Source organism: Crassostrea angulata, chromosome 2, assembly GCF_025612915.1.
Source record: "Crassostrea angulata isolate pt1a10 chromosome 2, ASM2561291v2, whole genome shotgun sequence".
Taxonomy (NCBI): Eukaryota; Metazoa; Mollusca; class Bivalvia; order Ostreida; family Ostreidae; genus Magallana; species Magallana angulata.
Window position 1 is genome coordinate 46,585,753 of NC_069112.1, and position 23,469 is coordinate 46,609,221.

The 23,469-nt window shown below is 35.7% G+C and overlaps 1 long non-coding RNA gene across 1 annotated transcript in view; it reads right to left on the minus strand.

Annotated features, from left to right (window-relative positions):
* The window catches only part of LOC128170387 (uncharacterized), a 197,717-nt gene that overhangs the window by 85,464 nt on the left and 88,784 nt on the right, over window positions 1-23,469 (minus strand). The window lies entirely within an intron of this gene.

Sequence of the window (23,469 nt, forward strand, 5' to 3'; positions counted from 1 at the left end):
TTTAATTGACTGTTTCTGTGATCAGCATCGCTAACTGTATGAAATATTCCATCCTTCTGCTTCTGTACAATGTCCTGAACTCTTCTTTACTCAGCCTACTGATAAGACATAGACACTTGACTGGACTGGTGGTCCCTGTACTCTTCTGGCCCTTGTTGTGAGGAATGTTTCCTTTTTTGTAGATGTCGATGTAGCCATTTGGTCCTTTCTTTGCCATGATTTATATTGAACTGTACACTTGTAGACATTTTCTAAGAATATGATGTTGTGTGTGGAGCAAATTTTTTAAGTATTGTAAACAGATTTTTGAGCATTGGCTCACAGATATCTTGTTTGGCTTATCAGAATCAATAATGAATAAATGTTTATGACATGAACATTTTTTACAAATTTGTCAGTACAAAGCATGTATATTTTAATTAATTTACTAGTATTTCATCAATTTTAGGAGGTTTTCTTAAAACCCGGGTAGAATCTACCCTTATAAGGAAATCAATATAATTTTTGACTCATTATCATTTACATGATACTAATACTTAGAAACAAGTAGTAAACAGACTATTTTATTGATTCCAGACACCAAGACTTGAAGAGAAACATTGTAATAAGAAATGAATGGGTAGGCATTATGTGAATGGCTGAATTCAGGTATGTAACAATTCTCATTTCGTTCTAAAAATATTAGTTTTTAGCTCACCTGAGCTGAAAGCTCAAGTGAGATTTTCTGCTTAAAATTTGTCTGTTGGCGTCGTCATTGAAAACTTTTCACATTCTTTTCATCCAGCCTTCGGCATATCGGAGTATCAAGTAGCATTATTTCCTGGCTATTATGCTTGGGATCGCCCTTCAAAGAAAGCTAAAAACCTACCTGGAAGTGACGTCACATACCGTATAAATAGTGCTTCCATTGTGATAAACACTCATATTTTTTCTGGCGACATCGGGACATGAACCCTTGTCGGTTATATGGTTATTGCGGTGTTAATAAATTTTCTAAGACGTGGTCTTAGTTGCAAGGTTTGTAAAGCCTTTGAAAACGAATTAAATCTACCAATGACGAAGTCTTGGCTTGAAAGGATTGATAATCCGTGCATTTCGTTTTACACATGGTTCATGTGGTTTTACAACTCAAGTTGTACAATACACGTTGTGTATTTGTTGAATGCACGATAAGAACACGCTGTGTTCAGAATTTTGTCGTGAATATATTTTACCGCAAGTTTTACAGTACACGTTGTGTATTGGTTGATAGTAAGTTCATAAAACACGTTGTGTTCAGAACTTGACTATATAAAAGATTTTACACCGCAAGTTGAATAATATACACGCTGTGTATATATTAAATAGTACAGCACAATTAGAACACGCTGTGTTCAGATTTTTATTATGGTTTTATTGATCTCAATATCAGGGATATAAATGAGACAAGAGATGGAATTTCTCTTAACTGCTGACTGATACTGGAGATAATTGGTTTACGACCCACAATTTACAAAATGTAATGCTCATAGTAAAATGACCAAAGGTCTGAAGTTTGAACAAAATAACATTCAGGTTAATAATACAACTGTACTAAATCATGTAGGTGAAAGAAGATGTCAATTTAGAACATCGGAACAGGCTGATGCAATACATTACATGAAATTAATGTTGGTTTATTGATCATGATAAAAAAGAAGTATTTAAGGCATCAGTTTGCACATGGTTGAAATAAGTACAGCTGATGATATCAGTAATATTATTTGGTGTCATTGAAGACCAAACAAGAAATTTCACTAATGAACAGGAATTTATTTTGCTTCTCAGAGCAATACATTGGCTGTGAAATGTTTTAATTCTGGGATGAGAAGCTTACGTATACGTATGTTTTCTATAACACATAATATATGGTGTTTTCAAGTTATTGTCACAGAAAAGATGATTGTCTACATTACATTTATTTATATTACATTGTACAGTCCAAGTTGTGCATGTTGTGAAGTTTGGAAGAAAGAAGATTAAAATCTTGGAGAGTCATGAATTTTTTGAAAGACGAACTGATTCATAAAATATTAGAGAATTAAATTGATCACTGTTTGTAATGGGTGCAAAAGACAATCCATGCAGTGTTTTGAATTGTATCAATTGTTTGTGCAGTTTTATTCAGATATAAAGTTTGAGTTAAGAGTTATAAAATTTGACTGAAGTGACAGTGAATGTTGAAAACAGGAGTACCGGCCAGTATCGATTAAAAAATTTGAATGAAAGCCATATATATATGTCTAAGTTAGTAATAGAGAGAAATCAAACAAACATTAGGATACTTGACTTGAAAAGTACTTTTAAAATAAGTACATGTACCAGTAATTAATGTACATGTATTCAGTCAAATAATTAATATGGTTTTACTATTTAATTGTTTTTTGCATCCATAAGTATTACAAAAGTCATAAACCTGCACATCATTATATGATTAATGAGGATGATATGAGGAACAAAGAACCAAACATTTATTGACTTAGATGATTTGATTTCAGACACCATACATGAATTTATTTTAAGCTAATTTAAATGAAGACTTCGTGGAAACTAAGGCTTGATAAGTATTGTTATGACACTTATGATATAAAGAAATGAAGTTGTTTGATACATTGCTGAAATCCTGAGATATAATACAAAAGAAAAGGTTCAGAGTGAAAGAGGATCAATGTGGTCAGAATGAAAATCCAGAAATAATACAATGTTCACTATAACCCTATTTGTTATAAAAATAAACATTAAAACTTATTACCAAAGTATGGTACATGCTCAATTAGATTGAAATGAAAGAGTACAGTATATATTAAAGAAAGAGACTATATGTGACCATCTTTTATTTCTATCTTAAGAATTTGGTGAATTAAACTTTTACCATATGTCAAGTAATTTTATACCAAGACAAATTGTCAATGGAGATCAGTTGTTTTACAACCTTCCTCTTTAAGGAAAAATCCAGTGATAAGGATTATAAATGTAAAAATACATTTGTAATAGAATATTGCAATGGAAGAGATATAATTGAATGGTAAATTGGCAATATACAGTTATAAGTTATTGAATAGAGTATTGAATATACGATATGAAACATGAGATTATATGTTTGATTATATATTTAGAGACACTGAAATTTGATTTTTTGAGATTCTCTTTATACAAGATGGGTTACATGAGTAACTCTAATTTGGAATTACGATACACTAGCTAGCACCATGTTTACAATGTTCATATTGAGAAAAAGCAAAGAACAAACTGATTTTCATACATTTATTATATACTTACCATATATGTATTAGTTGATGCATTGGAATGGTTTCCAGTATATGTGAATAATTATTGATTATCTCTTCAGAACTTATCATCAGAACTGAAGTCTTCATGAAAAGACAAATGTTGCATGTATTTACTTGCTAATGGTGTTTAGTATATATGATACTACAAATTTAAAACAGATTTTAGAACGTTTCTGGTACATATTATTCAGAATTTGAATCAGAATAGATTAGAAATTATTAACTTTACAGATATATGTGTTAAGACATTGTGTGAACACAAGGCTATGTAGTAGCTGCAACAGAAAATTATAATGATGGGAAAAACTTTTAAATATTAAAGATTATTGAATTTCTTTTGCAAAAGATTGAGAAAGTTCTTTTTCTGTATTTTCTAATTGTGTCATATTGATTGAATATATGAATTAACAGGATTTATACTTTCGCTTACTTCATTTGATATGAAATTTGATTATAATAAGTTATTTCAAGATAGTGATTGTGTTTAATCATATCACTCGATCAAAGGACAAAGATATTATAGTACAATATTTACTATTGAAGAAATGTTTATTCATATTTAGCTGCTGGCATATATGTAAATAATGTTACCATAGACATAACATATCTGATCATTCATAAATTCCAAGAACGATTACAGGGAACACATTTGTTCCTGTTTTATTTTTTGTCTCTTTGCCAGTGGGTGCATGTATTAATGAAGACTAGGCGAATTAAGATGCCCTACATTGTCTCTCTATAAACAAAGCTTTGTCTGGGCAAGTTTTAATTGGGACAAAAATGTTTACAATCTAAGAAAATAACATGGGTCAAAAATAGTCCTGTTTACAGTTCCCAATTGTTGGTCTTATTGTGATTACATGAATATAGATATATTGAAGACCAAAATATGACATTACAAAGAACTTAATATTAGATTTCATGTCTTGTCATAAATTGTTAATACACAAAAAATAAATGTCATACAATGTTCCCACTTTATAGGGAAAAGTTATATATACTCCATGAATATACATGTATATGTAAATAATAGATTGTTTATAATGATACATATATTAGATTTATGGAAAATGAAATATGAATTCCATATTCTTTAAGAGAAAACAGTACCTAGCTAGAGGTTAAAATCTTAATATAGGTCATTTATATTAACCTATTTCATATTGAAGATATAATTATCAAATTTAGAAAAGATTGCAAGTTTTGAAATGAGTTTTCTTAAAACTAATTAATTCATGCAGAGTTTGGTTGTACATTGTATTAATATATCAAAATGGATGTGTTCTGAAAGATTAGCATTTTGATTTTTGTATAAATACCACATACCAGGAAAGTCATAGATATTGATTTAAGAATTTTCAAAGGAAGGAACGTTGATGTTCAAAGACTTCAGACAAATTATACCTGACATCCTTCTGTACACAAGTGAATACTATTGCTTTTACTGATAATATCTATTCAAAGAAAACTTAACTGATCCTAATATATAGCTATATGAGCTAGACAAAATAGGACATACATGTATATATAAATATGATTTTAGTTTATAAAAGAATGATTGACATATAAGTAATTAATGAAGAGTAAATATTTTTCTGAATAGAGGGTCATTGTACCTTAGTTATGTTGCAAAACTTAATCATGCATGAATATAATACTGGTACTTTATATTCAAGGAAGAAAACATTTGTTTTCTACATTACACTGGAATCTAGAAGATCATACATTTAATTACATTATAGCTGTATTATATGTTTATTATAATGTACCCTATATATCAGACAGTAAAATCTGACATTTCAATGAATGCAATTCATTCTTCTTTCTATTAACATCTTACAGACAGAAAATTAGATAGTTTGGATTTAACAAACAATGTATTTTATTATGGTATATCCCAGAGAAATGAGGCAGAATGGTTTTTAAACATTATTTTCTGAGAAAACATTAATCATGCAGCCACAATATGGACAATTATTATAGAAATTGGTGGGGAAAATAATGGGTACATTTGATGTGTTTTGTGGCTAAGATGATAAAGCAATTTTGTGTTTCCACATGATGAAACCAAAGTTGATTTATTAAAACGGTCTATGTTTATTTAAATCATTGATTGAGAATCTTCTCTACTTCGAAGGATTTTTATTTATTGTCAAATACTTTGAAGATGCTACTTGATACTCCGATATGCCGAAGGCTGGATGAAAAGAATGTCCCCCTCATCCAAGCATTCCCCCGGATGTGATGGATGAGGGGCATTCTTGGAAGACAGCCTGAGGCTGAGGAGTATCAAGGTTCCCTCCCTGTATGGGTTTTGAGAATTGTTTATCCCACCTCAAATAAAATACATATTTTACAATAAATCTGCTTTAAAATTATGAGTGTTTATCACAATGGAAGCACTATTTATACGGTATGTGACGTCACTTCCAGGTAGGTTTTTAGCTTTTTTTGAAGGGCGATCCCGAGCATAATAGCCAGGAAATAATGCTACTTGATACTCCTCAGCCTCAGGCTGTCTTCCAAGAATGCCCCTCATCCATCACATCCGGGGGAATGCTTGGATGAGGGGGACATTTTCATCTTTTTCTCCAGAATCACTGGGCCGATTTCAACCAAACTTGGTAATCACTTGGTAACCATCGTAAGATGAATCGCAGTTGTTAATGCGCGTATTGTGTGACCATGAGTCTGTTGCTTAGCATGTCTCATGTTATCTTGCAACGTTTTACTATCATTGCTCGACTTATCAGTAATATGCCATGCTTTGCCACTAGTATTTATACCCTGTATAAGCATCTCTGTTTCAGACCACAATTCAACAGCTATACTCTGTCCCGAGTTTTTGCTTCCACCACTTTTTGCTTGATATTTGGATAATCATAAATACCTTTGTGCTCAAACTACTTTCATCCACTAATATGAAAAATGTCCAAATTATCTGTTTTGAAACGCCCCCTCTACTGCTTTAGGTTTCAATACACATCCAAAATTTGAAAGTCTATTAGAATTTTGCATGGTTTCAGCCATTAATAAGCCGGCATGATAATGTTGAAAAATTGCGCGAGTTATCCCGAGTACTTCTGAATGGAGAAAAGATGTAAACTTTTCCCATTATAAATCTCCATAAGAAATTTGTTTTCATTCCTGTGAACTTTTATGAGTGAAAAATGATAATTGTTCAATGAAGATATTTTGGATATATTCCCTTTTATCGGTTTCAACTGTATTTTTTTCACAGGTATAAGTATTTTTCTTAAAAATCATCAAAAGGTGATGGAATCAATAACTTGGGAAAGACTATAGTTTACATTTATTGCATGATGGTGAGTGAAATATGAAGATTTATTTCTCCAAGAAAAATCATATTTTTTCCAGGGCACTGCCGCAGGAAATTTGTTTTTCTTGGGGAATAAGTCTTCATATTCCCTGAACATTAATGCAATAATGTACAAGGTATGATTATACAAAATACGTTGATTTCTAAAAATTGTTTTATTTCCTCTGTTACTCTCATTTTTCTTTCGCTTGCTTAGATTGTGCGAATTTCATACAAATACTTTTTAGCTCACTGAGACGATGTCAGGGGGAGCTTATGCTATACCCTTGGGCGTCGGCGTCCAAAGTTTCTGTTGCAGGTGCCCTTTGATAGCAATATCTAAGTTACTGCAGGTCCGTACTTCACCAAACTTGCATTGATGGTGTGTCTTATGATACTGATGCACCAGACAGGCTTGAGTGCTGAATCTGAGCTACAGGTTTCGGATGCTGGAGGAGGTAAAGGTTTTTGGAGCAGGTTAAAGTTTTTGTTGCAGGTGCCCTTTGATAGCAATATCTAAGTTACTGCAGGTCCGTACTTCACCAAACTTGCATTGATGGTGTGTCTTATGATACTGATGCACCAGACAGGCTTGAATGCTGAATCTGACCCATAGGTTTCGGATGCTGGGGAGGTTAAGGTTTTTAGAGCTGGTTAAAGTTTTTGAAACAGGTGCCCTCTGATGATCATATCTTAGTTACTACTTGTCCTTACTACACCAGACTTCCATGGATGGTGCGTTTTATTATACTGATGCACCTGACGGGCTTGAATGCTGAGTCTGAGCCATAGGTCTCAGATGCTGGATATGGTTAAGTTTTTTGGAACAGGTCACGTGTAATAGATAATAGTACTATTTCAAACTTGCATAGTTGATTAAACTGTAATATGAATGAATCACAGAGGAAGCTTCAGATACAGAGCTTGATCTCCATTATCAAGGATGCTAAAAAATATATCTTAGTTAATACAGGTCCTAACTTCACCAAACTTGAATGGATGGTGTGTCTTATGATACAGATGCACCTGACAGGCATGGATTTTGAATCTTAGCCATATTAGGTTGCGGATGCTGGAGCAGGTTAAGGTTTTAATTGCTAGTGCCCTCTGATGATAATATCTTAGTTATTACTGGTCTGAACTTCACCAAACTTGCATGGAGATGCGTCTTATGTATACTGATGCACCTGACAGGCTTGAATGCTGAATCTGAGCCAAAGGTTTTGGATGCTGGATGAGATTTAGTTTTTTTGGAACAGGTCACATGTTTTATAGATGATAGCTTGCATAGTTGATTTAACTATATTATAAATGAAACGCAGAGGTTGCTTCAGATGCAGAGCCTGATCTCCATTATCAAGAATGCTAAAGAAATCTCCCACCTCACTCAAACCTGCTCGATAGATAGATGTGTTTGTTGATAAATGATATAGCATGATTCCTATGATATAGTATTGTATGGTATAAAACAATATTGTTTAATATGATACAATATAATATCATATGTAATATTATTAAAAGTGATATGATACGATATGATATTGAATCAATTTTTTTTATATTTTATGTTATGATATTGTAACATGATATCGTTATGTATAGTATTGTATATTAGGATACAATATTGTATTATATTGTATTATTAATTTATTATTTTATCACATGATACTATTACATAAGATATTGCAAAATATAATGTTGTATCCTATGATACAATATTGTATATTCTATAATATTGTATCATACGATATTGTATAATATGATATTAGTTTCTGTAATATAGAATTATATCACATGAAATTGTATAATATGATACTGTAATATTTTATATTGTTATACTTTCATGTTAAATACTTAAATCTGATTGGTTAAGACGCAGTTAATAATTTTTTCTATTACCCTCAGCGTTAGCAATGCACTTAGCAACGGGTAACATTAAAAAATGTTACATGCATGAAAATTATGCGCGTACGGTTCGCTGTAGAATTCACGTTATTCCTATATAAAAGCAGTAAAATTTTCTTAAAAATTAAGACATTCAGTATAACAAAATAAATAGTGCCTGTTTGGGAGGATAACAGTTGAAATTGACACCCCTCGAAAACCATTGTCAACCTCCGCTTTGCGTCGGTTGACAATGGTTTTCTCGGGGTGTCAATTTCAACTGTTACCCTCCAAAACAGGCACTATTTATATAATATCGTATCATACGATATTGTATTATATGATATTGGTTTATAATATGATATATTATAACATGAAATTGTATTGTATGATATTGTAAAATATATATGTATCATATGATACAATATGTATAATATAATGTTGTATTATATATTTTTCTGTATCACATAATATTGTATCATTTGATATGATACAATGTTGTATTAAATTATATTGTATCATATGATACAATTTCATATTATGTTTCAAAAATGATACAGTATCATACAATATCATACTATATTATACAATATAATATCATATGTTTTAATGTTATGAGGTATTATTTAATATGATATTGTTATGTAATACTATTTTGTTTTATATATTATGATATTGTATTATGTGATCAAATACAATAACTTAAAACACAATACAATGTCATACCATACGTTACATTATCATATCTCATTATTGTTTATGATGGTATTTTATTGTATTATATGATATATGTTGTAAATATGATAGGATGCAATATTTAATTTTATATTATTGTATTGATTAACAGATGAACATATGATTATTATACAATTTTTTAACAGATGATATACGATATTGTGTCAAAACAGAATCCATGAATATCCAAGATCATAAAGTATGATTTTCATTTAATATGATAAAGGTGGTCTCATAAAGGTGAAGTCTCATAAGGGTGATGTCTCGTCTCGGTGAGCTTTGTAATCTGTGATTACCTATGTTTTCAAATGCGATTATTTCGGCAACAGTTTATGATTCATATCTAATTTTATCAGTCGAACGAATATTCAGTCGCTTCTGCACATGCGCCAATTGTGAAAGGCGCTTTAAGGATTGTATGTTAATGATATTTGAATGTACATGTAGATCTAGCGTCTTTGGACACAGACAATTGTGAAATATCAGATCTATCTGAAAATGAATCAGGTAGTAATTCAATTGAATGATATGATACATGTTGCATTTGTCATAGAATCTAATCCAATAGACAGTATATATAAATGCTTGGTAACCGCAATTTAAAAATGATAATAAGGACAGCATATTTATTTTTAGGTTTACAAACCAGCCGCTCGTTTTTTTTAGTTTTTAGTAAAAAAAAAATTGAATTATGAAAGAGGTAATCTTTTTTTTTCCCCAGATAGCTAATTTTTGGTTCGGGGTTCAAGATTTCATCTGGTTCTATATTATTAGGTTACATACCACTATTTTTACCACGTGCTCATTGACCACACAAGTAGTTCTATTCTAAAAATGTATGTTTTTTTCCCAAAAATTCCCAGGGGTGCTAAATGGGCGAATTTGGTGCCTTTAGGGCATGGATGGAAAGAAGAAGGTTTGAAAAAAAATACTTGCTAAAAATAATTGGGAAAGTTGATCTTTAAAGGCGCAAAAGGAAGGGTGTAAAGAGGCCAATGTTTACAAATATTCCGAAGTGAAAGTGGATATTGCAGGGTAGAGGTTACTGTAGGGGCCATATCTCAGCCCCCTCTTGATTGATTTTCCTGTACTTCAGAAATGTTGTTGGACTAATGTTTGTCTGTTATTATGCCAAATTTGAAAAGATTTGAGCTGGTGGAATTTTTTATATGAATTTTTGTCTTAAAAAGGAATAAGAGGGAAAAATAATTGTGGTCTGTGTCCTATCAGGTCAAAAGTGAAATTGCTTATTTGGGGTTCTATCTCCCATTTTTTAATAAATATCAATTGTTTAAGGTAATTTATGGAGAAATTGGGCCTTTTGTTCAATTATGAAACTTTCATTTCATCAAAATAGAGGAAAAATTGGGGGTGGGGGGTGGATTTATTTTTTATTGTTGGGTGATTAGTATGACCCGCGTATGCAAATGAGGTAAGTCGTATTTCTATGTAATCATGCGTTGGCACTATTTCTGTCATCTGCAACTTATATTTCGTGGCTATGGACGAATTTCATGCAAAATACAGAAAAAAAGTGCGCTCGGGCTCTGCTCCTGGTTTGAATGGTAAGTGTCACGTACATCTGGACTGGTGCTAGAAGCAGCAACAACAAATATGGTGTTGTATGCTACAAGCATCCAGTACAGAACAAGTGGGTTACCGTGCAGTGTCATGCTACAGTACCTGCAATGTTAATTTTTACAAGATAAACGATAGGATAGGATTCATGCATGATAGGATAGGATTCACGCACGATAGAACACTCAGTATACACGCACGATATGATAAGATTGATACACGATAGTAAAGGATAAACGATTTTCATGATAAATGTATAACCGCGTTAAACGATCTTCACGATAAACCTGAATATGGCAGAATTTGAGAAAGAACACGTACAAATCAAGATATACATGCAATTCTTGTTATTAGCAAATGCCCAGTTGTTGTAATCGCTGCATCAATATTATAATGTATTAAAATGACCAGTTAAATTTTCTTAACAAATATTATGAGCTGAAATGATCAATTATTTGTATTGTTAACATTGTTTTCAATAACCCAGCAGATCGCTGCGAACATTTCAGCCTGAGAGCAAATAACACGGACTCAATGAAAATACAACTTTTGCTCTAAACAAATATAAAATCTATCATAAATACATTTATTTCTAAATAAAAAAAACATTAAAATAAATTATATTGCACACACGTTAAAAAATATTTACACAGATGCACATTCCGCGTACGATTTGTTGACATTGTTTTTATTACCGCACACCCAAGCCGATCGCCGGGAACATTTTAGCCCGAGATCAAATATCACACGGAAAATATAGTGGGTTCAATTAAAATAATACTTTTGTTTTAAGTAAATATTAATTATATAATAATTACTGTTGTTCCTATAAATAATGATGCATGCAAAACGAATTATATTACATACAAGTTAATGTATACAGTCCGCGTATGATTTAATATATTCGATATACAGGTAAACATGTTACCATGTTCCTTAGAACTTGGATAGTTTACAATCATTTTTCACTTCCACTGCTTACAGATATGATTTACATGTACTACTGGTTAATTTGATCTAAAGAATTGAGAATTTAGTATCAGGATAGAATGCTGGATAGGAATTTACATTTTTTGTTTGATAAATGTCTGTATACGGCACACTGATTGACTCGTAACTTTGAAATAACTGTCAGTACTTGCTTATATAAAGGCATAAAACGATTAACACGATAGGATAAACGGAAAAACTGTTAAAATTAAACGATAATCCTGATAGGATTAACGCATGATAGGATAGGATTAATGCATGATAGAACAGTATACAAGCACATTACAATAGGATTGATACACGATACGATAGGATAGGATTGTAAAGAATAACGTTGTGGGTACTGTACATCATGGTTATCATGAGTTGGTTGCATCCATTGTTGCATCACAATTGTGCCACAACACACTGTGTGTTGTTTCGGAGCACATCACTCTTTAACCACATGGTATAAACAACCAGTGACAGACCTGCCGAGCTAGGGGCACCTGCCTGTGCCACTTTCCCTTCCTGCCTTGCAGACTTGACCTTATTATTGACATGAATTGAGAAAACAAGGAATAGGTAAGTTTATCATATTTATTAGAATGTTACACCGCTAAACATTGGAGAGTCATGCATATCTCCTCACAGTAATGGTTTTAGTATATGCCTGATGGTACATGATGATGGATTCAGTTCAAGCTTTAAGGTTAGTAATAGTCAGTATCATTTATGAAATGGGTATAGTGTCATTCAGTCACATCCTGGGCGAGGCCTCAGATGATATTGGCATGCTCCTCTCCTGTGGTAGGGATGATCACGTGCTGCAGGTAGGTTCATATCCAATTGTCCCTTCCGGTAGTCAGACTTTGTTTGATGTTCGTGATGATATAGATGGTGTCCGTCCATTTTCCTACCCTGCTGTTTGTTTCTTCTGGTCTTAATCTTTTCCTTTTTATGGTATTCTTGTCTGTAGAGGAACTGCTGATCAATCCTGGCTAGTCGTCGCTTGCCGTAGTCTGAGTATTGGACACTGGCAGATTCACACTTGAGTCTGTTTGAGGTCCCTGGTAAGTTATTCCTCCTGTGAATCATGGATTGCAGACGGCCTTCCATTGTTCTTGAGAATTTCACATTCTCGGGCATGTTAGCAGTTGCAGATCTATGGTAGGACTCGTTGGCATTGGTGTCAGTCAGAAGTTTCATGGCTGAGATAGCCTCCAGGCTCAACTTCATTTTCAGAACTTCTGCCACAATTCTTAGGTCGTTGTCATTTATTTGCAGGGCGGTGATACTATAGATGGCCAAGTTGCGCTATAGTTTCACCAGTTGGAGACCACTCCCCTGTCACAGACCAAGGAATAGACGGCACACATAAAACAGTCTCCGTCATAACATGCAACAGTTGCCTCCAGGACTTTGGGTAAGAAACTGCTCATTTTCTCCAGGTCTCTGTCATACTTGGTGAATATCTTTTTCACTATCATGGAACATCTGGATTTTAAATCATTGCCAAACACCATTTGTAACTCTTTCTTTTCTTCTTTTGTCTTAGAATGGAACATTTCATCGCTGTATACTGCTCGGTTGCTGGCATGGAACTGTGATTGCCCAAGATGGACAGCGTCTGCTAGGCGCTCTACCTTCCACAAGGGATGAAGAGCCCGCATGGCATCGTCCACTCCTTTAGCACCTTGGGCAACGTTGTCTTCGGTAACGTACCGAACTAGAACATCTTGCAGGCCTAGCTGAATGCCAATATCCTTCGCCATCTCGTATTCCGAGAACAGAGCAGCCGGAGACAGGTTTGCAGTACATTCAGCATGACCGCCAGGACAGTCCACTTCCATTCCTTTGCCACGCAGCCATGCACCAGTCCAGCAGAGTTTGTTCTGTACAGCACAGGCAAATATGTACTTTCTATCTGTATTTGTTTCTACTGCCAGAGAAAATGCTTGACTGGCATTCTGGCCAATGGTCTTCCGACTAAACATGACGCTGCTGTTGTACCTTGCATCTGTTGAAATGTTGATGATATTTTCAGGGTGTCCTCGAGTAACATTAACCTCTTTGACTTTTTGTATCTTGTCATTCATGTCCAGTTTGTTCAGTTCTGTCATTTTTCTGCTTGTTTTGCACAGGAGTGTCTCCATGAATAATTTGCTGGGAGCAGGTATGTCCAGACAGGTGAGGAGTTCAATCATCTTCTCGGCCCTGATGGCAGTGTCTTGAATGGCATATGCGAGAGTGATGTTGGTTGCTGATGGATTATGGCCTGGTCCCTCTTGATGAATCTCATGATACATGTTGAATGTCGGAAAGGTAAACGGACAATTTGCGCATTTTATCTTGTACTTCCAAGAGATGCCTAACTTTCTTGCCTCGAGTACAGCAAAATTTGGCATTGGGCAGGTGCTTGAAGTAGTCTGATGAAGATGGGCTGTGCCGGTCATCATATCAATCAATTTTTCTTCACTCACTACTGGTACTGTACCAGTTATCGGCTAAGACCAGTTATCCGCTAAAATGAGAGTTCGGGATTATAGCATGCGACAATCCAAGATTTTTTAATTCAGTCGTCTTTTTCGAATAAAGAAAAGTAAGTTTGCTTGAAAACTTTCTTGAATATGCTTTATACATGAGCTTAAACGATCATTGTTTACCGCTGATTTTACATTTTTGCACTTTCGGCAGTGGGGGAAGGGACTTCATAAGTTTAAAATAGAATGTTACCTCTTTGTGATACGTTATTATATCCCTTCTTTGATCTGACATATAAAATCAATACATTTAACATGTATAAAGAAAAGGAATTCACGAATTTCCCAGAGATTCGTAGTGCAATTGAACGCCTGATTGCACAATTATGTATTGAATAGTATACGATTTGGTGTTTTACAGTATGATAATAAACGAATTATTTTATGAGTTTTGTTTATAATGTATCATGACCCTGAATACTTTAGTCTGACCTCACAAGGGGCATAATTCAAACTACATTTAGCAGAGTATAAAATCAACATGAACACGGATTTATACTATGTTATTATCACGAAGCCGATAACTGGTACAGTAAATCGTAAAAACTCGGCAAATTCGGGGCATGGTTAAAAGCACAAAACAAGATGTTTTGGGTTCTAAATAATGATATAAACTAACAGATTGATAAATAAGGAGTTCACTTTTTAAAGTATGTCAAGTTTTATCCAAAAATATCTAGAAATAAGGAATTACGAAAAGAAAACGTTAAATTTTAGCCGATAACTGGTACAGTGCCAGTACACATTGTCCCCCTTCATATTCATTGCTGTTGGTATTTTGTAGGTATCTGCAGCTTTCTGACTGTGGCCGAAGAATACACGAGGATCCACTCTCCCCATCTCAGTCAGGAGTTATGTAGTATTGGCAGTCTAAACTTGGTCGTGTTACAAGGGCATGGTCCCCAACGGATAGCTGGACAAAGGAGCGTTTACGAGTTGTCTGTTGGTCCTCTGATGAAGCCTTGGATCTGTTAGTATTACCTTGATAAAAAAACCTGCTGCTGGGCAGCTTACTTTGGTGGAGTTTCCTCCCTTTGTTTCATGGCCTTTGGTTCCTCTGAAACATTTTGACAACTTCTGTAAGTACTTCCTGCTTGCTGTATCAAAGATGGTGTGATGGATTCTTTATTTCCATCATATTTATAGTCTTCTATGTTTGACAGTACTTCAAATGGCATTTTATACCTATCCATGTCATCTCTACTGTACACAAAGCTTATCCATTTTGACCTGTAAGTGCCACTTCGTCAAGTTGATTGCAGTGGCCATGTTTGATTATATGCTTACAACAAAGGGATTACTGGCTGTTTATTTACTAGCATGTCTGATTTCTATAGTATATTAAATGTAGAAATTTCAAATTTAACATATTTTTTTCTACTGAAATATCTGTGTCTAAATATTTTATTTTGGCCAGGGGCTTTTCTGGGGATTTATAGCCTTATTTGGTGTATTATTTCAAAAACAATAATAAAATTGCATAATATTAATTTTGATGAGAAAAAATGTCAGATGTGTGTGGGCAAAGAGTTGAAATATGACATATTAAAGTTTGAAGGAAATTGATTATAAAGTAAGGTCATTATGATTATTTTAGTGAAGTGAATTTTGTGTGAGATGCTAGTGTTGGCATGCAATTTCAGCTGTTCTTGTTCCTTTTTCCAGGAGCCCATTACTCTGGTGTAAGGAGAAGTGTTTTGAAGGTCGTGCCAAACACTCTTGAACATTTTTATGCACCCCTTTGGGAAGGGAGGGCATATTGCTTTGCTGCTGTCAGTCTGTCGGTTGGTCCACCAACAGTTTCCGTGCATTTTCTTGGCAGAGGATAAACATATTGAAATGAAATTTGATATACAGGTTAAGCATGATAATGCCTAGGTCAAGTTTGATTATGGGTACGATCGAGCAATTTTTGTTAGAGTTATGGCCCTTGGACGTAGAAAAAATTCCAGTTATTTGCAGTTTCCACTCATTTTCTTTGCAGAGAATAAACATGTTGAAATGAAAATTGGTATACATGTTTATCATGATATTATCTAGGACTAGTTCGATTTTGGGTATGATATTAATAGCAATTTTCTCAGAGTTATACTCCTTGGACTTACAAAAATTCCAGTTATTTGCAGTTTACCTCCATTTTCTTTTTGGATGTTTCCAAAGGAGGGGGGCATACGTGTTTCACAATCATCTTTTGTTTTTTGAAAGCTCAAGTAAGCTTTTTTGATCACTTTTTGTCCGTTGTTCATCTGTCTGTCCATAAACTTTTTACATTTTCAACTTCTTCTCCAGAACTACTTGGCCAATAACCATTTGGGCAGAAAAGCTGAAACTTAGGTGGAAGCATCATCAGGTAGTGTAGATTCAAGTTTGTTCAAATCATGATCCCCAGGGGTAGGGTGCAGCCACAATTTGGGGGGGGGGGGGGGGGGGGGGGGTCGGTCGAACTTTTACATAGTAATATATAGAGTAAATGTTTTAAAATCTTCTTTTCTGAAACTGAGTAGCCAGAAAAGCTGTTACTTGTGTAAAAGCATTCTCAGGTGGGGTTGATTCAAATTTGTTTAAATCATTATCCCCAGGGGTAGGGTGGGACCACAATGGGGGGGGGGGTCCAATTTTACAAAAGAAAACAATGGGGGGGGGGTCAAACTTTTACATAGGAATATATAGAGAAAAATCTTTAAATATCTTCTCAGAAACCAATCAGCCAGAAAAGCTGAAGCTGGTGTAAAAGCATCCTCAGTTACGGTAGATTCAAGTTTATTAAAATCATGATCCCCAGGGATAGGGTGGGGCCATAGTGGAGAATCAAATTTTTACATAAGAATATATAGAGAATAATCTTTAAAAATCTTTTCAGTAACCTTCTTCTATGAAACAGATCAGCCAGAAAAGCTGAAACTTGTGTTGAAGCATCCTCAGGTAGGGAACCTTTAAGTTTGCTCAAATCATGATCCCAAGGGGAAGGATGGGGCCACAATGGGGGGGGGGGGTCCAATTTTACAAAGGAAAACAATTTAAATTATTTACAAAAATTTAGATGTTATTATATTCAGTTTTACTTTATTCAAGCATGTTGACATATTTTTGGTTCTTTTAGAATTGTTTAGACTCTGGCCCTTTGGACAATTCTTGGGCCTCACAAAGGGTTCAAAGTTTAATGTAGGTTTATCATGTTTATAATTCATAAACTGTATAAACAGTTCTTTAAGTTCAGTTTGCAGGTCAAGGTTCAAGGTCATTCACTTAACTTTATTTGGCTCATACTGCACATCAACAGAGCTTCTGAGTAAAGGGTGTGCAACTGGCCAAGAACCAAATTTTAAGGTCAAATATGAAGGTCATAGCAGAATGATATGAAAAATCATTGCCTGGAGAATATCTTTTCTCCCTTGGTCCGATCTGGCTCATACTTTAATAACACTCTCCACTTGGCCATATTTGCCTTCTTCTTCACATTAACAGGACTTTTGGGTTAATGGTGTGCAACGACTTAATAATTTGAACAAAGTCAATGTGAAGGTCATAACGAATCTTTTTATAATCAGTTTAAGACCGTAGATTATTATACCCCCGCAAACGAAGTTTAGGGTGGTATATTGGTTTCACCCTGTCCGTCCGTCCGTCTGTCTGACCGTCCGTCTGTCCGTCTGTCTGTAGACGCAACTTTGTCCCCCCTGTAGAATTTTTAGCTCACCTGAGCTGAAAGCTCAAGTGAGCTATTCTGATCACATTTTGTCTGTCGTCCGTCTGTCCGTCTGTCCGTCCGTCTGTCCGTAAACTTTTCACATTTTCAACATCTTCTCAAGAACTACTAGGCCAATTTCAACCAAACTTGGCACAAATCATCCTTAGGCAGTGTAGATTCAAAGTTGTGAAAACTAAGGGCCACACCCATTTTCAAGGGGAGATAATTAGAAATTAATGAAAAATTTCGAGAAATTTTCAAAAATCTTCTTCTCAAGAACCAGAAAGCCAGGAAAGCTGAAACTTGTGTGAAAGCATCCTCAGGTAGTGTAGATTCAAAGTTGTGAAATTCATGACCCCCGGGGGTAGGGTGGGGCCACAATGGGGGGTCGAAGTTTACATAGGAATATATAGAGTAAATCTTTAAAAATCTTCTTCTCAGAAACTAAACAGCCAGGAAAGCTGAAACTTTTGTGGAAGCATCCTCGGGTAGTGTAAATTCAAAATTGTGAAATTCATGACCCCCGGATGTAGGGTGGGGCCGCAATGGGGGGTCGAAGTTTTACATAGGAATATATAGAGTTAATCTTTAAAAATCTTCTTCTCAGAAACTAATCAGCCAGGAAAGCTGAAACTTGTGTGGAAGCATCCTCGGGTAGTGTAGATTCAAAATTGTGAAATTCATGACCCCCGGATGTAGGGTGGGGCCGCAATGGGGGGTCGAAGTTTTACATAGGAATATATAGAGTAAATCTTTAAAAATCTTCTTCTCAGAAACTAAACAGTCAGGAAAGCTGAAACTTGTGTTGAAGCATCCTCAGGTAGTGTAGATTCAAAGTTGTGAAATTCATGACCCCCAGGGTAGGGTGGGGCCACAATGGGGGTCAAAGTTTTACATAGGAATATATAGAGTAAATCTTTAAAAATCTTCTTCTCAGAAACTAATCAGCCAGGAAAGCTGAAACTTGTGTGGAAGCATCCTCAGGTAGTGTAGATTCAAAGTTGTGAAAATCATGACCCCTGGGGGTAGGGTGGGGCCACAATGGGGGGTCGAAGTTTTACATAGGAAAATATAGAGTAAATCTTTAAAAATCTTCATCTCAGAAACTAATCAGCCAGGAAAGCTGAAACTTGTGTGAAAGCATCCTCAGGTAGTGTAGATTCAAAGTTGTGAAATTCATGACCCCCGGGGGTAGGGTGGGGCCACAATGGGGGGTCGAAGTTTTACATAGGAATATATAGAGTAAATCTTTAAAAATCTTCTTCTCAGAAACTAAACAGCCAGGAAAGCTGAAACTTTTGTGGAAGCATCCTCGAGTAGTGTAGATTCAAAATTGTGAAATTCATGACCCCCGGATGTAGGGTGGGGCCACAATGGGGGGTCGAAGTTTTACATAGGAATATATAGAGTTAATCTTTAAAAATCTTCTTCTCAAAAACTAAACAGTCAGGAAAGCTGAAACTTGAGTTGAAGCATCCTCAGGTAGTGTAGATTCAAAGTTGTGAAATTCATGACCCCCGGGGGTAGGGTGGGGCCACAATGGGGGTCAAAGTTTTACATAGGAATATATAGAGTAAATCTTTAAAAATCTTCTTCTCAGAAACTAATCAGCCAGGAAAGCTGAAACTTGTGTGGAAGCATCCTCAGGTAGTGTAGATTCAAAGTTGTGAAAATCATGACCCCTGGGGGTAGGGTGGGACCACAATGGGGGGTCGAAGTTTTACATAGGAATATATAGAGTAAATCTTTAAAAATCTTCTTCTCAGAAACTAAACAGCCAGGAAAGCTGAAACTTTTGTGGAAGCATCCTCGGGTAGTGTAAATTCAAAATTGTGAAATTCATGACCCCCGGATGTAGGGTGGGGCCGCAATGGGGGATCGAAGTTTTACATAGGAATATATAGAGTTAATCTTTAAAAATCTTCTTCTCAGAAACTAATCAGCCAGGAAAGCTGAAACTTGTGTGGAAGCATCCTCGGGTAGTGTAGATTCAAAATTGTGAAATTCATGACCCCCGGATGTAGGGTGGGGCCGCAATGGGGGGTCGAAGTTTTACATAGGAATATATAGAGTTAATTTTTAAAAATCTTCTTCTCAGAAACTAAACAGTCAGGAAAGCTGAAACTTGTGTTGAAGCATCCTCAGGTAGTGTAGATTCAAAGTTGTGAAATTCATGACCCCCGGGGTAGGGTGGGGCCACAATGGGGGTCAAAGTTTTACATGGGAATATATAGAGTAAATCTTTAAAAATCTTCTTCTCAGAAACTAATCAGCCAGGAAAGCTGAAACTTGTGTGGAAGCATCCTCAGGTAGTGTAGATTCAAAGTTGTGAAAATCATGACCCCTGGGGGTAGGGTGGGGCCACAATGGGGGGTCGAAGTTTTACATAGGAAAATATAGAGTAAATCTTTAAAAATCTTCATCTCAGAAACTAATCAGCCAGGAAAGCTGAAACTTGTGTGAAAGCATCCTCAGGTAGTGTAGATTCAAAGTTGTGAAATTCATGACCCCCGGGGGTAGGGTGGGGCCACAATGGGGGGTCGAAGTTTTACATAGGAATATATAGAGTAAATCTTTAAAAATCTTCTTCTCAGAAACTAAACAGCCAGGAAAGCTGAAACTTTTGTGGAAGCATCCTCGAGTAGTGTAGATTCAAAATTGTGAAATTCATGACCCCCGGATGTAGGGTGGGGCCACAATGGGGGGTCGAAGTTTTACATAGGAATATATAGAGTTAATCTTTAAAAATCTTCTTCTCAGAAACTAAACAGTCAGGAAAGCTGAAACTTGAGTTGAAGCATCCTCAGGTAGTGTAGATTCAAAGTTGTGAAATTCATGACCCCCGGGGGTAGGGTGGGGCCACAATGGGGGTCAAAGTTTTACATAGGAATATATAGAGTAAATCTTTAAAAATCTTCTTCTCAGAAACTAATCAGCCAGGAAAGCTGAAACTTGTGTGGAAGCATCCTCAGGTAGTGTAGATTCAAAGTTGTGAAAATCATGACCCCTGGGGGTAGGGTGGGGCCACAATGGGGGGTCGAAGTTTTACATAGGAAAATATAGAGTAAATCTTTAAAAATCTTCTTCTCAGAAACTAAACAGCCAGGAAAGCTGAAACTTTTGTGGAAGCATCCTCGGGTAGTGTAAATTCAAAATTGTGAAATTCATGACCCCCGGATGTAGGGTGGGGCCGCAATGGGGGGTCGAAGTTTTACATAGGAATATATAGAGTTAATCTTTAAAAATCTTCTTCTCAGAAACTAATCAGCCAGGAAAGCTGAAACTTGTGTGGAAGCATCCTCAGGTAGTGTAGATTCAAAGTTGTGAAATTCATGACCCCCGGATGTAGGGTGGGGCCGCAATGGGGGGTCGAAGTTTTACATAGGAATATATAGAGTTAATCTTTAAAAATCTTCTTCTCAGAAACTAATCAGCCAGGAAAGCTGAAACTTGTGTGAAAGCATCCTCAGGTAGTGTAGATTCAAAGTTGTGAAATTCATGACCCCCGGGGGTAGGGTGGGGCCACAATGGGGGGTCGAAGTTTTACATAGGAATATATAGAGTAAATCTTTAAAAATCTTCTTCTCAGAAACTAAACAGTCAGGAAAGCTGAAACTTGAGTTGAAGCATCCTCAGGTAGTGTAGATTCAAAGTTGTGAAATTCATGACCCCCGGGGGTAGGGTGGGGCCACAATGGGGGTCAAAGTTTTACATAGAAATATATAGAGTAAATCTTTAAAAATCTTCTTCTCAGAAACTAATCAGCCAGGAAAGCTGAAACTTGTGTGGAAGCATCCTCAGGTAGTGTAGATTCAAAGTTGTGAAATTCATGACCCCCGGGGGTAGGGTGGGGCCACAATGGGGGTCAAAGTTTTACATAGGAATATATAGAGTAAATCTTTAAAAATCTTCTTCTCAGAAACTAATCAGCCAGGAAAGCTGAAACTTGTGTGGAAGCATCCTCAGGTAGTGTAGATTCAAAGTTGTGAAATTCATGACCCCCGGGGGTAGGGTGGGGCCACAATGGGGGGTCGAAGTTTTACATAGGAATATATAGAGTAAATCTTTAAAAATCTTCTTCTCAGAAACTAATCAGCCAGGAAAGCTGAAACTTGTGTGAAAGCATCCTCAGGTAGTGTAGATTCAAAGTTGTGAAAATCATGACCCCTGGGGGTAGGGTGGGGCCACAATGGGGGGTCGAAGTTTTACATAGGAAAATATAGAATAAATCTTTAAAAATCTTCATCTCAGAAACTAATCAGCCAGGAAAGCTGAAACTTGTGTGGAAGCATCCTCAGGCAGTGTAGATTCAAAGTTGTGAAAATCATGATCCCTGGGGGTAGGGTGAGGCCACATTGGGGGGGGGGGGTGTTAAAATTTTACATAGAAATATATAGAGTAAATCTTTAAAAATCTTCTTCTCAGAAATTAATCAGCAAGATGGTTCTTTATAATTGTTAAGACTTTGGCTCCAGGACAATTCTTTGGCCTCACAAGAAGGTTCAGAGTTTGATGCAGCTAAATATCCCATATATAAACAATTGAAAATGATCTTTTTGAGAACTGCAATACTCAACGTGTGATATGACTATAAAATTGAAGCAGGCAGCTATTTTTTCATTTCAATCTTTTTGTATTACTGTATTGAGTTATTGCCCTTGATTTATTGATTCTTGATTATTTTAATTAATGCATCCACTGTTAACCAATTATTGTGATGATTATTTTTATACAATAATAAATATTCAATGTATATAAGTTGTTCTGCATAAGTAGTTTTTGGTTAGGCTGGATTAGTTTGTTTATTTTTGATTTCCAATTTTTAGATACTATGAATTATTGTAGGCCGGCACATATATAGGGACAGTGTCTATTGCATTATGATGAGCAACTGTTTAAGGTTAAACTTGAACAAGTACAGACAGATTGAGTGTGTTGACACCCCTGCTCTATCTAATCTTCATGTTTTCTAACCTATGATACAGAGTGTGCGGTCATTCCTGCCCTGTATCGCATTAATACAAGTGTGCGGTCATACCTGTTTCTGGTGGATGCGGCGGAGCACTAGGGTATGGTCATCCCTGCTGGTGTTCTGGCCTCTCTAGAGTGCCTGCTTAAGTGAGGTTGAGCTGTTGGCGCAAGTGTGCGGTCAACCCTGATTGCGTTAACGTTGGTACATGTTGAATTGCGTATGTGTGCGGTCATCCCTGCCTGCGTAACGTTGAGTCCCTATATATATGTGCAGGAGCGGTGATTAAAGTCTGCTCTTGTAAATATTGGCAGCAATCAGGGCTATCCGAGTTCCAAGGGGGAAAAATGGATTTTATTTATACAGGATCTACATGTATTATTGTACATTGTCCAGATTGTGTGTATTATGACTCCATTAAGCTGACTTTATCATACCTATTGTTCCTCAGGTGAGCGATGTGGCACATGGGCCTC